This window comes from Falco punctatus, assembly GCF_963210335.1.
Source record: "Falco punctatus genome assembly, chromosome: 2".
In the NCBI taxonomy this organism is placed as follows: Eukaryota; Metazoa; Chordata; class Aves; order Falconiformes; family Falconidae; genus Falco; species Falco punctatus.
This window is the reverse complement of record NC_137581.1, coordinates 75,469,141-75,485,149: the sequence shown is the minus strand read 5'-3', so window position 1 is coordinate 75,485,149 and position 16,009 is coordinate 75,469,141. Positions and strand designations below refer to the sequence as shown.

Here is a 16,009-nt window from a genome sequence, read left to right as displayed (position 1 = left end):
AATAAACAGCTCACATAAAATATACGTGTGCACACATGCAGTAAGGTTGAAAAAACATTTGATTATATGTAACAGAAGGGACGTTCTACATATGCTACCATGCATACTGGAAATATTTTAGTGAATTAGTTCTCCTGATGCAAAGGGACATTTCTTACTTGCAACAGTTTTAATCTTTCTCAAATTTTAAAAAGTAGATTTAAGAAATTCTTCTGCCTTTTAAAATGGTACGTTTTTTATACTCTGGTTGACCAGTTTTCAAGTTCTGTTTTTAAAATAGGAGTCCTCCCATTTTGAAATGGGACTTTGCATAGAGGATTCTAGTTTTTTCTAGCTGTTTAGGTGACTGTAATCTACTAATCTAATTTGACTAAGCAGTTCTCATAAGTCACTTGGTTTCCAGCCCAGAGAGTACAGTATCCATGGCAAACATATGTCATACCTAATCCAGTTATCACTTCTCACAAATTGAAAACAGTACCCTAATAACATTTCTTCTAAAAAATATATTAAGTAACATTAGTTTTTCAAGATTCTCTACTTTTTGGTCATTCAAACAGGCACTTAGTATTCATCTATTCTAAAACAATATTGCTAGGTACCAAAAACAGCTTAGAGAAAGGGGAACCTCTTTGTATTGTAAGAACAGGAACCCACCTCACTAACAGGACCACATCTGCAGGTCGTGAATCAGGTTTACATGTCTGTGTATATATATACACACACATATGGGAAGAAATAGCAGAAATCTGTAGTTTAAAATTACAAATGAGATTTATTTTTCATTACAAATACATTAACATACCTTCATGCAAGTATGATAGATATGAAAAGTTTGTAGAATTTATAGCACAGGAGAAACACAAGCTTGCACAGTTTATAGCTCACACTTGCAGTACAGGATTAAAACCTGACAGCTAAAATGATTACAGTCTCCATTCATTCAACCTGCTCCAGAAGCTACAGCAACTTTTAGGGTGCTTTCACTCTTGAATCAGGAATACTTTATTTCTCCATCTGGCTTGTTAAAAATAGGGGCAAGTTTACCTTGAAAACTGAGTCTTATGACTCCAACAGAAGATAGCTTGAGGGCCATTTTCTGCAGCAGAGATATCATCAGAAGAGGCTTGGGGACAGCTGTGAAGGAAGCTTGAAAGAGCAGAGGCTAGCATAATTGGCAGTACATTCAGCAGTAATTTTTCAGCTCACACTGGCTGGCTGCAGTACAGCACAGCATACTCTTATGAGTTGGCAACTAACAAGATTTTAAAAATAAAGTTTGGATTCTAAAAATACATTTCTGATTATTTACCTTCTAAGTTAAGACCTGAAAAAGAAAATTGCCAGTATAATGAAGCATCTACTTCACCAATAATTACAGCTAATAAGTTACCTTCTAAAATGGCAAGCAAGATTTTCTTGTAGTCACTTGTCTGTAGGAAAATTGTAGGCTAAAGGTGTTTTACATTAAAAATTAAGTTGTCAATATTTCAGCTACTCAAAAAACTAATACTAAAGCACTTACAATGAAACCATCAGACAAAAAAAAAGCCTCTCTCAAAAATTCAACAGTCTAGTTTTCTGAAAAATATACATGGCATTTACTGGCACTTGAAATGAAAGGCAAAAGACAAAATGGATTTATTGGAAAGAAGATTTGGTTACCTGCAGGGGAAAGAATCTGAACTTTTGCCTCAATATTAGCTTGTCCCCCTTGGGGAAAGATAAAGGTAGTAATAGTCAACTATTATTTGGCATCAGAACAATGAATACATGTCTAATCAAGAACCAGTGGAGGCACTAAATATGCCAAGTATGATATACAGCATTTTCAGTTCCAAAGTTGTGAACAGTCTTAAGAGGTACTGTGAAGCAGTAAATTATAATAAGTGTGGGACACAGCAAGAGTAAGATTGTTAAATTAATTTCCTCTGAAAACCCAGTGACAATAACTAATTTTCCTAAAGCTACAGTACTCTTTTCCATCACTTTTAAAGCTTACAGAGCACCACTAGCATAAATCTGATATGTAAGTCAATTCAACTTTACTTTCTCACATCAATAAGCAATAAAGTACCCATTAGAGATAGGATTACATGAACATGCCTCAGTTCTCATCTGTTTAAATACTGCTGCTGACAGTTCCAGAACCCAAGTACTCAAAGTACTCTTTCAGTGTACAGCTGTTTTAGTGCAACTTCTAAGCAGGAAATCCCAAATTATGCAAGAAAAAATTCCAGTAAAAAAATGCCAGTTCATATGCTTAAAGGAGAAAAAAGCAGCAAGTAATCCTCAATAAAGCCCGCCAGCAAGCATTGCCAAGAGATGCACTGACATTCTAGACTGAACAAGCCATTTACTCACACACTTTTCTTTTTCCTTTATATTTTTAATTCTCCAGCAATGTCCACAAGAACTGTTTCAGGCTACAGTTCTACCATATAGCAACAGTTCATGTTCTTACGTCAAGACCTGCTGAAAAATCTCACTAATTATTTTGACTACTGGTTCTTAAATGCCAAACACATGATGACAATTGAGAGAATAACACAAGTACCTGCAACACACATTTGTCTATGGCTCATTTAATCACTGCTTTTACAGCTGAAAATTGGAATGCTTGAGAAGTAGGGAGAAAGAAAAAAAAAAAAAACCAGCACCTCCAGTTCCTTTGAGATGCTAAAAAAAAAAAGAATTTTGAATTAGGCCCAGCAGAAAAATCAGCATCTTCCAACCCTGCAATCATTACTTTCACCTTTTGAAAAGTTCCTCTTGGTTTAACAGCCCAAAAATGAAGTCTTAACAGAGGCCTCAAGAAATCTGATTGCCAGCAGCCGGTACATTGTCAAAGCATGCAGTGTTAAAATCCCCAAGAGAACTGAAGGTACCAGCTGGAAGAATAAAGTTGAAGTTAAGGCAAAGAAATGGGTAACAGTGCAAACATTGAAGACTAACAAGAAAACGTAATACCTCAGGACAATGTGTACTATTTACTTGTCAGGAAACACTATGAAGAAACCTACCATCTAACAGCAATGGAAGAGGGAGGAAAACTTTCTTGAAACACAGACTGGTATGTCAGAACTAAAGCTAGAAATGACAGCTAGTGGCTGACATCAGGCTACACAGAGTAGTAAGTTTTCTGTTCCCTTATACTAACATACTTCAAATTTTGGGTAGTCTTCCATGGGTCTTTCCAGGAAATTAATTTCCTTTCTGACAAGAAAGCTATCAGACCACTTCCTGAACTAAAACATTTAGAATACTAAGACAGAACTAAACATACCTGCCTGGCCACACAAACAGTATACAGGCATTAGAACCATACACATGGCTTACACCCTTGAGAGAAGGCCATTCTTAAAAAAATTCGAAAGGGATAACAGACGAAGTGCATGAGCCACCCTGATCATAGCCTATGTTTCAGGATTATTTATTTCTGAATAATAAAAAAGCTTTTATTATATAGACAAATCCTTAAGATTTCATCTTCTAGAGGACTACATATGGCAATTCAATTGAACCCTGGAAAAGGTTCTCTCTGTAACAGGAGAATTCATCTGCTTTGGAAAACAGCAGTATCAGAGCATCAAGTCCCAGCGACATGCCTAAATCATTTGTGAATTATGCACTATGAAGAAAAAAAGCCAAAACCCAAAAACCCAAAGGGTGGGGGATCCTAACTGTTCCAAGTGGTATCTAACAGTTGCAAGAGAGATCCAATTTTGTTACTGGTTTAGTGCAAAGTGTTGCAGACCTATAACAGACTCAGTTAAACCTCATTTTTAAATGCTTATGTCTAGCTTGGTGTACCAACTGAACTGATGCACAAAGATACAAGGGGGGAAAAAAAATGAGCCATAGCATTAAAATGCTACAGCCTGGCCAAGAATATGAGTAACCTGATACACAGTGCCAGAGGTCACAGCATCCACCAACAGCACTGTTCATGCAAACCATTGAAAAACAGTAATAAAGAAGTCCTACAAAGAGGCACTAAGCCAGCATCATCCCAAGAGAAAGAACTTAACACATTTTTTCAGTTACCTTGCCAATAACCTCCCCACTGTATCCAACCCCCTAAACATTAAAATCTGGAAGAGATAATGATTCTATAGCAACCAGCTGCTGAGATATTTTTCAAACAGAATGAACTGAAAACAACTGCCAGATACTTTCCCAACAAATTTAACCTGTTCCTAGTGGGAGGAGAAATGTATGTTCACTGCTGTGATTCAAGACACAGTGCAAGTCTGAGGTCATAACAAAACTAGGACAATTTAAAACAAATCAGATAACCAGGAACAGGTAAATAGACACACACACACAAATTGTAGGTATGTAAGTTGCTGTAACCATCACTCTTTTAAAAAGCATCTCCTCTGAAGTAGCACTTCTGTGAGACTTTTTTCCACACTGGTTACTCCCATCACCACATGACTATCAGACCAACTTTATTAATACTTCTATGTCCCCTGTAAGAGTCTATTAAGAAATCTTCTGGAGATTCAAAAGTCACATGAACATGTCAGCTCCACAGTGGTAGTTGCGCATATAAGTAATCTGGATTCTGTAAGCTCTCAAAAGAAAGCAGTAATTTGGTTGTGTCTTTGTTTAGATGCAAACACTCCTGCTGTAAGTTTCCTGATGTGCATATCTATAACAAGGTTCAACCTCCCTAGTGTATGCCTATAAGCACATCAGCTAAAGCATTTTTATTAGCAAAACAAGAATGAGAGACCATGAGAATTCAAAAGCATTGTTACCCTTAGCTCATACACAAGACACAGGAAACCTCTAGGTAATCTGCAAAAATAACTACGAAAAATCTAGCCTAATATTAAGTTTATATACATTGTCCCAAAGTACGTATACTCCAGAAGACTTATTTTAGAGGTCTACAAACCAAAAGAAAGGTGGAAGCCACCTAACTAGGTAACCTGTCTGTTTCTTTTCATCGCAATAGGGCTTTGTTTCTACCTAAATCTTCATAGAACAAAGTCTTTAATCTTTAATGAGAGACAAAGCCAAGCTAATACAAGATGGAATTATTGGTAATTATATGCATCTGGTTCCATAATATAGTACAGGGATAACAAATGAACTCAGCAGGCAGATATTTACAATACCTTAGTTAGGACAGGATCCCATTTTTCCTCTTTGGCTAATTTTGTTAACCTAGTGTTTTTCCATCTCTCTTTCCCAGCTGTAGAGCATGTCTGCTTACTTCAGAAAAGTACCTGAGGACTGCCAGAAAAGCCAAGGGTTTCCTATTGTTCATGGCCTTGTACAGAACTGGAAATTGATGCTACCACCCTAAAAATGAGAATCGAACCAAACTAAGTTTGGAAATCTGCATACTGGTGTACCCTGGCTATTTCTAGCCCTCTGCCCTTTTCTTGCCCTTTATTTTCACTGTCTTTTTAAACCTTTCTAGCTACAAAGTATCTCAGGTGGAGAGCAATTGCACGCATTGTTCTCTTTGGAAGATTCAATTAACTGGTTTTGTTGTTGTTTAGTTTATTATTTTTCCCCCTCCCCCCTTTTTTTTTTCCTTTTTGAAGCTAGGAAAGAATAATAAAGCATATAAAAGGAAATGAAATTTCACAATAATTTCAATATGTGGTCTTCCTAGGTTTCATTTCAGAGCACAAAGTTTAGTAAAGTCAACGTTCTTGATTCATTCTTGCAGGTTTTTGACAGTTTGTGTTGTTTGTTGTTTTTGTTGGGTTGTTTTTTTTTTAAAAAAAAAAAAAAGACTACATTTCTGTCACTGTTTTGAACTTCCCAAGCAGAATGCCTGATTTTGATTTTGAAGATGACCATTTAAGAGATTCAGCATGACTATATTCCCTACATACACTCCGGAAAGCTATTTTAATCTAGTTGTTGCCCTGCCCCAGCTAGCCTGTACTTTGCTTTTCCTAACTAAACCCAGGTGGTTTAATTCAGGACTGCATCAAGGTAAGCCAAGAAAAGCAGGAACTTGGCATTGCCATAACAAATTCCAGAAACTAGGAATTAAGCAGCTCCAGCAGGGAATCCCCTTTTCCTTGGAGCTACAGTGTAACATTTTCCTGCTTGAAGCATGTAAAGGAGGAAAAAAAAATGCAAAATTATTTCTGAAGCTTCATATGCTTGCTGGTTACAGAAACTTTATCATCTATCAAAACCACCAAAGGAAGAATCCTCCCTCTTATACAAAAGTCCTTAAAATTCCACAACACACAATAGGCAGAAGGTTTATTATTCCGCTATCAATGGAGCCTACCAAGTATCCAGAAACAACTACCAGCTGAAAAGACTACAGTCTTTCAGTCTGCTGAAATTTCAGCTAACATGTCATCCCTGGAATACGTTCAATTCCTCAAGCCAACTAGTAAGAGCCAAGATGCAGAAAGGTCACAGCTCCATTTCTCTTATCCTTGCCTCCAAGCAAGTGGTGAGACCAGGAAGGAAAAAAGAAAAACGATTCTACATATTCCTACCCTTTTTAGTCCCACAATTCTTCTTTCCCAGTAAGGACTCCAAGGTCTGTATCAAGAAACAAGCAGGAGCAGAGTGAAACCAGCATAGATCCTACCAATTTGTCACCTGCCCATAAAATTCTGAAATCTCATATTGAAACCTAAAGTTTTATGCTGTAGTTTGACAAAGAAGCAAGCAACAATGTAAATGATGGTGCCTAAATACCCAGAGATACCATATCACATCAAAATTAGTCTTTGCTGTCCAAAGACCTTACCCAAATTAAGAGTTAGACTCCATAGGATCATGTGATGTTCAAATTGGAAAGGCTTGCCTTCAGCTTCTTTGTTTTGGTCTTCCTTCTTTTGAAGAAAGGCCTTTCAAGTATTTTCAAACTTTTCTATTTTTCTCCCACAACACCAGTAGCTCTAATCTGGGGGCATTAAGATGTTCTGATACTAAAACAGCTAGTCTCAGATGCACACACCCCCAAAAAAATACTATGCTGCTTTTGTTAAACCAATATTCCTTTCTTTCTTTCTTATTCACACAGCATGTCAAATACTACCACTTGGTTCTGGACAACAGGCTTCCAATGCAAATTTAGGTTTCAAATTCCATTTAACTGCCCGTACAAATGCTATCACTAACTAGTCCACAGTCTTCACCAGGATCTTCCCAATAACATCACATGAAAAGTCTTAGGTAACACGAAGAGATTAAAATAAAACTTTGCCAGATTTCCTAAGACAGAGGAAGAATAGTAATGGGCACCAAACCATCAAGATCTTACATAAGTCTGTAGAACACATCCGGTAAGTTCGGAGAGGCTTTGGTTGTGGGTTTTTTAGTTAGAAGACAGCTTTACTTAGGGACATTTCTGGGTTATTATGTAAATACTGATGGGTTTGTTTGTAAGTTCTAAAATAACAGCAGGTTAAACCATTCAGGTTAAACTCACCCAACTAGTTAATACAAATAAGCTAATTTTTTAAGAGTCATACAATAGCATGTCAGCAGTTCAGAATAGCATTGAGTACTTGACTCAAAAGGATGCATCTTCTTTGCTCCTTCCAAAAAAAACCAACCACAAACCAAAATTATTTTGTTTGCATCATCTATAGACAACACACATTTTAAGCAATCCCTTCAGATTTAGATGTTGAGTTTAAATAGTAGCACCAAATGTACGTTTGCAACACATTTAAGGAATCAATCCATTGCTGCATTTGACATGTTAAAATCAGTACTGTATCTGGAGTATTTCATATTTCTGTTTCACAATAGTGGATTCCAGTTATTGTGCAGAGCTATGGGACTTACAGTTCATCTATAACTTCTGATTTTGCAAAAATGATGACTAATTAATCAAAAAAGCATGGAACTGTTAAAGTGAAAATGCTATACAAGCCTCAACAACATTTAGATTACTCTGATAAGAACTTGATAATGAAGCATGTTCTGAGCAGGGATAACACCCTCAGCAGCTTCCTATCAGCAAGCCTGGTTCAGAGACCATAATGGCACAATAGTGGGAGGAACCCACTATTAGAGTGGGAGGATACAACTATTTTAGTTCCATATCAACTAAAGATCTCTTCTGAAGAAGTCCAATATCAGCCTCTTTGTACAACTAATGCCATCTGAAGGACTCTTGGCAAACAGGAATTTTGAACACTAAGACAGACATACTGATAAGCCAATGTCTCCTGACCTCAGCCAGTTAGAGCTTATCAGTAATGCCAATGTTACAGCTAGGCAAGTGCTACACCACACAAAAAAATGAAATGCATTTGCCTTTTTCCTCTGGCCACTCAGCACAGTTTGGCAATATTTCCTTGAAGCAGTATCACTTTTCAGCAGACATGATCTACAAGACAAACTTAATTTCTATCATATTTCTTAAAATTAGCATATTATGTTCAACAGTAGGTTGGTATTTGTTCTTTTACAAGCTTATTAGATTGCTTACTATTTTAACACTTCTATGTTTTGACGTCTTCCTCTGACTTTAGAGTTTTACAAACCAGAATTAAAAAGAGACAACTATAAGGAATAGTTGGAAAAGAATGGGGGAGAACCTTGTTACGTGTCTGGTTTTTAAAGTTAGTATTTGCCCAAATACCTACAGCAACTGAAATCCACACAACTTCATTGTACCAAAAAAGTCTTCCTTCTCATTGTTTATTATGCTATTCTGCAATTTGAGCATACACTGAAGAACAGAGGTATTAAAATGGAATGCTGCTTTGTGAGAAAATTTTAAAAGTATTTCAGGCAGCTCTACAAACTCTTTCCAGTAGTTTATTTTACAGTCTTTCCTTGCTGGGATTGGCTCTTACAAACATCAATGGAACAAAATCAATTAATATCAAAAAACAAAGCTTAAGTAGGAAAGAACACCTGCCACCCTTCAGATACTACTGACATATATAGGCCCATTAAAGTGAAAAAAACCAACCCAGATATAAGAGAGAAAAAAGAAGAAAAAAAGAATAGATAAGAAGAATGTTGACTGGTGAAAGCAGGGAGCTAGGAAAGCAAACATCGCAGCAGCACAGGTATAGCAGGTGCACAGAAGGACCAGACCAGAGAACTGCTATCTAAAAAAAGCCAATTACACTGGATGCCCATGCAAAAACAAATAAAAACCCCAAATTTGAATATCACAGGAGTCTACCTGTCTGCCTGAGAAAACCAGAGCGCCAAGTTTATCCAACTGGGACTCACATGATTCAAAGAAAAAAAAAGTCAGTATTTTGTTCAAGAAATCAAACTATTATGCCATCCCCTTTGGTAATGGCCAAACTACTGACATTTTATTACAAAACAGAACTCTGAAGTTGTCAGCTTTCGTTTATGATTCTCTGTAAGAAAGAAAGAAATCTTACTTCCCAAAAATATCCTGAAGATTTATGGAAGCTATTAGAACCTTAGACTGGGTAATTGAGCTTCTGTCAATCTCCTCACCACAAACACAGGAATCCATCTGTACACAGCTGAAGGCTGCATGCTTGCAGGGAACTCTTCACAGGTGCATCTATATATTGCAACAGATTCTCTTCAACTGCCAGCTTTGTATGAGCACAAGCTCATGTTCATACAGAATAGCTTGCAGGATGAGGGCTTAACAATGTGAAGCTAATGTCTAAATATTGTGTAACATAACTGCAACTAGGATCTGTTCAGCCTTTCTCATCTTCGGCTGCAAGACTGGCAGAAAAGATAACACTGAAGTTTTGACCAATCCTGCCATGACCTATCAAAAAACTTACTTTAAAAAACTTACAATATTATACCTCACAGTTTACAGGGCAGTCCATATTCCTGGGCTTGTGAATTTGAAATTGTAATATATAGCTAGGAAACATGAAAATATATTTTTACAGTTACTAATAAGAGACTTTTTTTATTTAAACACCTCAAAACACTAAATTAGCTCAATCGTATCTTCAGCTTTCAGATCAGTCATATGAACAGTTAACATACAAGCACTAAGTTTCCAAAACCCAACTATAAGTGTTAAGTTATACCATAATATGAAGACAGCCATCACCGATAAGCATCCAAGTGTCCTTGTATAAATTCACCTTGACCTTTGAAAGTTAAGCATTCAGCTCACTTTGCACAGTTTCTTCAGCTAAATGGGCATCCAAGACTGTTCTATTCTGTATGGACATACAGTTGAATTACCTTCATAGCAGTCAATACTGAATTTCTCCTTTACAGTTCAACTGACAGGGCAACTAACAAAAAGTTAACGTATACTTCCCAGGATAAGCATTATTTAGAAAACAATAGATACCTTTGTTTCTTTTAGCCCCAATATGGGTGGTTGCTCTTTCTTAAACTTACAACTAGACATAATTTTATTATTTTTCTCATATACTGTTTCTAGGTATTCACTGACAGACTTAAAAGTACTATCAGAAATAAATAAAAGTTCTTTTTTCTCCAATGCAACTCTTAACATGGGTACCTTTGGATCTTAGCAGGCTTTCAGAATCACAAAAGGAATGCAACAATTCAATTAGCATATCTGCTACCATTGACAAACCTTTGTAACATGTTGTAAAACTGTAACTGATTTACAGGTTTTGATACATTTAATGTAAGACTTAGCATGCAGTCTTCACCTCACAATCTTAACAAGATTCTACACATGGTTTTGCCCTTGCTTTGTGATCAGAGACTAGGAAAACTGCCTGCCGATAAGCTATTACAGTGGTGGTCCTCAAATCCTAATAAAACTATCAGCACAGAAACTCTGGCTGTCAGATTTGAGAAACTGGAAAACTGTTTTCCATGTTACTTGCCACTCAGTATCTTCAGTAAGTGCTCACAAACACAGCTTTAATTTTAATGCAGAGATGTTTATTTTAGTCCTTTAAGTCTTAAAAATTATGTTGAAGTTATCTGTGGGTAGTTAATACAGTGAAGGTAATTTTGTTATGCCTAACACACTGTTGAGTAAAAACTTAAATAAAACTAAATCACAACACTAAACAGTCAGAAATTGACTGCTTCATCCTCTAAAAAGTGTAGGACCAGAACAAAAAGATAAAAACTGTGGTTAACTATCAAGTATGTTGGGAAACCCAGACTACCTCGTCACAGCACATGCGATTCCAGCTGTAAGTTTCTACTATGAAGTGTATATTCCATCAAAAACTTGACTTCCCACTGTTTTATTCTCAGTTGTAAAATGTGGGAATTACTTTTGTAATCTTTAGAATCACCTTTAGAAAGTATGGCTAAAAGATAAGCAGACCAGTAAACTGGTCCAAAGATACTATTTTAGATTTATTGTGTGTGGTTTGAGTTAGAAATATTCTAAATGCTGTAAACAAGTCCTCACATATACCTCAAGGTCATGGGCCATGGCTATATTTAATTGTTGTAAATATTATTTACAGTTATGTATGGAAGTATAGAAAGCAATGTACTACACAAAGGAGTTTCACTATGAGTCCTCCAAAGAAGTCCCAATCGCTTCGGGTGGGGTGGCTCACCATGAACCCCCTCTCAGAAACCATGTATTTAAACCCACGTGTTATGTACATTTTGGTAGTATATTAACAACTATTACTACAAACCATGCATTTATGTGAAGCAATGTAAAATGTATCTTGAAATGATGCGAAGATAAACCACTGTCCAGTCACTTACAGTAGATCAGTCATCCTCAGGTCTAGATCCTTAAAAGATATTTAGGTAAAGAAACCCCATGGAAATTAGGAGCTACCCATCAAAATGCAAAGGAAAACCTGAACTCTTGAGACAACAGGTCTTCACTGAAATTATTTTAATAATTTAATAATGAAATATTTTAATTACTAGGGCTTGCTATAATATTAGCACTGGTATATTTATCTATAATACTAGAACATACCATCAAGCCCATGATTTTCAAGGATTGCCATCACGCAAAAACTTAACTCTTGGAAGTTCGTAATATTTAGACTTCAACTGTCAAAACTGTGGTTACCACAGATATCCTGTGGGCACAACCAACCATGCGAGACAGAATGGGGGGAGATCGAGAACTGCTGCGAAAGATAAATATACAGCAGAGATTTAGGTTTCAGGAAATGAATTATATTTCAAAACTCTAGACATGCATTTTACAAACACAACACTTGTGAAAAGCTGACCCTACAGAGAAAAGGAAAGATGACCCCTGAAGCAATCCTAGCATCAAGCCAATTACCTTAGAAACAGCGCATGAAAAAGATAATATCCAACATATGTAAATTAATACACTTAATAAGAGAAAACCAAACCAAGTATGTACTACATCATTTAATTTTTCTGCGTTTTGACTGATTGCACTGAAGGGAATGTTGTAAAAATGCATCTTTTGCATCAGAAATTTAAAAAAAAAAACCAAAACTTTCTTCCTGGGGAAGACAGAGGATACCTCTCTTGACTTCTCCCCACACAAAATTATTTAATGCCCTTACATTTTCTATTAATCCTCTGAAACCGAACTAGACAGACAAATTCCAGTTTCAGTTGTAGAAAAGCATTAAAGATAAGTAATTAGAAACTAACCTCTCCTATACAAATGATGCATGGACTATCAAGAACTTGACCACCTCTATCGCTTGCTCACATACAGTGCTAGGGATTTGTTCTAGACAGATGGACTAACTAGACATCTAAACGTACACTCCAAAACTATACAATTTTTTTTTTATTGTATGAAGGATTGGCAAATACAGTTATGAATACTGCAATCCGCAATTAAAATACCAAGACATACCTACAACAAAATGACACCCAAAAATAATCAGTGGAACCCGTTACATTTTTTTTTCAATTTTAGAAAGTGTACTCTTAAAGACAGGGTAAATACTTTTGCCATATATCATACAGAAATGTTAGCACCTCACAGTAAGGTTTTGTGTTCACAAGTAATCTATCATTAGATCTCAGACTGGACCAAATTTCTAATTGTCTACCACACCACCCAATTTCATGCTATGCAAGTAAAAACAAAACCAACTTACTGTGTAGGGGGCATTTCAAGTTCAGCAGCTGTATTAAATACAATAGCAACAAGCATTCAAAGTTTCTAGCAGATAACAGTAGCAGAAGCAATCTTTGTTTATTTTTACAGTAAAAAATAAAAATAAAGATCTGACCTTTTTGGCTCCATGCTTGTTAACTACCTAGCCATCCCCACCTGAAACATGTACTACATACAAATCAGTCTGGCTATGATTTATTCTACTCTATTACTAAAGACAGTATAAAGAAATGTTCATAGCTGGTAACTCCCCATGACCACCTTCTCCCCACTCCTCAAGCCATTGTTCACATTTTCCTTAACTTTTTTATTTTCCCTTTTATTCTACAAATAGCTTATATTCCTATTTTCCCTGGTGCTATCGTACTGAAAACTAAAATTACAATCCATGATTACAGTATAAAGATGGACCTGAAAAGGCTATACAACATCATAATTTAGAATTATTTAATTGCTAGATTCACATTCTTTCCTGAATCCAAATCTATCCTAATTGCATGATTAGAGGTATTAAGGAAAGGGCACGTAGACTTTCCACCAAACAGCTAATAGCAGCAAGAAACAGAGCAGGCACTTCAGGTCATTAGCTTATTTTCAGATACCAATTCTTATTTTACTCTAAGTAGTTATTTCACTGAACCAGGATATGAACGAAAATTATCAAGAAAACACAGCTACTCTGAAAAGGATCTTATCTGGAACGAAAGACAGAAGGATATTATAGAGAGAACACCAGAACTCGAAGAATTAAGCATGGTTTGTCAAGCAGCAAGTGCAAAGAGCAGCCTGCTCAGCTCAAATGAAGTTCGAGCTTAATACACTGAAGAAACTGTTCAGAAACAGTTCATCTGTACGAAACATGACCCCTGTAAAGCTGCCAAAATCACTGAGAGCATACAAGTACTAATCACGCAAGCTAAAATGGCTCAAGCTGCTTTGACTTACATGTACGCCTAACGCCTAGATGACTACATATCCTAAATTATAAGTTAACAAAAAGAATGCATCTGTTTTCTTTACCTGTACTTCTGTATGTAATCAATACACCTCCTCATCATCCACAAGGAAGTACACCCCCTACTCCTGTACTTGGAAATCTGAATACAGCTGACATACAAGACTCCTCCTTCCATACCTCACTCACTCAAGCAGGGCTTTGGAGATGCAAAGTGAGCATTTTAAACAGACATAATTCAGTAATCAATTCATTGGTATGTTATAAAGTGTACTGTATAAAAATATCACCAGGCTGTATTCATTGAGGGAAGTTACTGGTTACTAGAACAAAAAGGCAAAAGAAAGAAAGGTTGTCTAAGACAGCATGAAGTAACACTGCAGTCTACACTCTCCAGAGTCATCAGTATCTAAAATATAATTTTGCTTTTTGATTTAGGAAAAAAATAACTGACTTCAAATATTTTGTTAAAATACATAGGGTATTATCTTAAATAATTACTGCCATACAAGCTCAAAACAAAAAGCATACTTTAGAACTGGGCGGTGGGAAGGGGTGGAGGAAAACAGTGTTTCTTGCTTTACTGAGTACCACACCATCACATCAGGAATGCTAGTTATTTTCCTAACAAAAATTATTTACTAACAATATCCTTTAATGTACTATGCAAGTGTTTTCCCTATCATGACATCCATGCCCCACAGAAAGGTAGAGCTGACAGAAAATACTGTTTTCTAAAAGCAAAACCCACATTTTTTTCAAAATAATGAAGCAGCTGGATCGAACCAGAACAAAAGATGTCCACAGGAAATATTATCCACAAAGTTGTCTGCTAATCCGAGACAAACAGAAATGAAGGGACAAAAAACTGACCATGTACCGGTTTCCTTTCCCTGACACCCTGACAACATTCCCTCGTTCAATTGGTCGTGTGCCCTTTCCAAGCCGTCAGGGATAGCATTCCTACTTCCCTTCGCACTAGGGCGGACCGTATGCGTCGAAGGGGCAGGGAGCAGAGAGGACGGAGGCGGCAGGAATAATCGTTATTTAACACGGTAAAGGGAAACCCGCTACCCGCGGCCGCACAACCCACCCCCTGCATTCCACGTCCGAGATCCCCCGGAGGACACGGGCGGCCGGGACACGGCTCCCCCCGGGAGCGATGGCTGTCTTGTGACGGCGGGGGCTGTGCCATCGCCGAGCCAGCGCACACGAAGCGGGGCGCTCCCCCCGCCGCATTGCCCCGCTTTCCTCTACCCACAAAACCGTAGCTGCGAAAACGGCATCGGCCAAAACCACCCTGGTGAGGTGCCAATAAACATTAAAAAGAATAATAGTGTAAAAAAAACCCAGCCCGAGGAAGGCAAGCAGCGGCGCCCGCCCCGGCGCGCAGCAGCCGGCGTGCACACACAGCCGGCCGGGGCCGGACCCGCACAGGGGGCGCATCCCGCGGGCGCCTGCCTCACGGCTCCGCGCCCACCCCCGGGCCGCCCACACCGGCGACGACCACGGCTGCTGGGGCAGATGAGGATGAGCCGGGCGCCTCGCTCCGTGCTGGGCACCCGGCGCCTGTCAGCGGGCCCGGGTACCGGGACACGCCCGGCCCCCGGTACCGCGCGGAGGCGGGGGGCGGCCGAGGGAGCGCGGGGCAGAGGCGCCGCCGCTCCCCCGCGGATGCCCGCCGGGCGCCGCTGGCCTGGGGTGAACCGTCGCCCCTCCCAGTGAGGGTCTCCCGCCTCCCTTCCGCCCGCTCCCGCCGCCGGCGGGCTGTACCTCATATCTGCGCGGGCCGGGGGGCCCTACTCACACCCATGGCGACGGCGGCGGGGATGGAGGAGCCGGAGCGGCGTCCGCCACCGCCTCCTCCAGACGCACCATCCCCTCCCGCTGCCTCCTCAGCCACCGTCTGGCGGGCGGCGGGGGGGGAGGAGCCCTGGCTCGCGCTTGCCCTCACAGCCGCCGTACTGACGCGCGCGGCCGCGGCCTCCCTCCCGCCCCCCGCGCGACGGGCAGACGCGTGCCGCCAATCAGAGGCCGGGAGCGCCGCAGAGACC

At 38.9% G+C, this 16,009-nt stretch overlaps 1 protein-coding gene across 4 annotated transcripts in view; it reads right to left on the bottom strand.

The window, feature by feature from the left end:
- Positions 1–16,009, bottom strand: part of ITSN1 (intersectin 1) — a 141,179-nt gene that overhangs the window by 124,955 nt on the left and 215 nt on the right. For 2 of the 4 annotated variants that reach the window (XM_080374683.1, XM_080374685.1), the window contains exon 1: positions 15,729–15,881. The exons of 1 other annotated variant lie outside the window; for it this stretch is intronic. The gene's annotated coding sequence lies outside the window, so the exon portion shown is untranslated. Of the gene's footprint in view, positions 1–15,728; positions 15,882–16,009 lie in introns of those variants that run through there. One more of the 4 variants, XM_080374686.1, reaches the window with a different exon arrangement.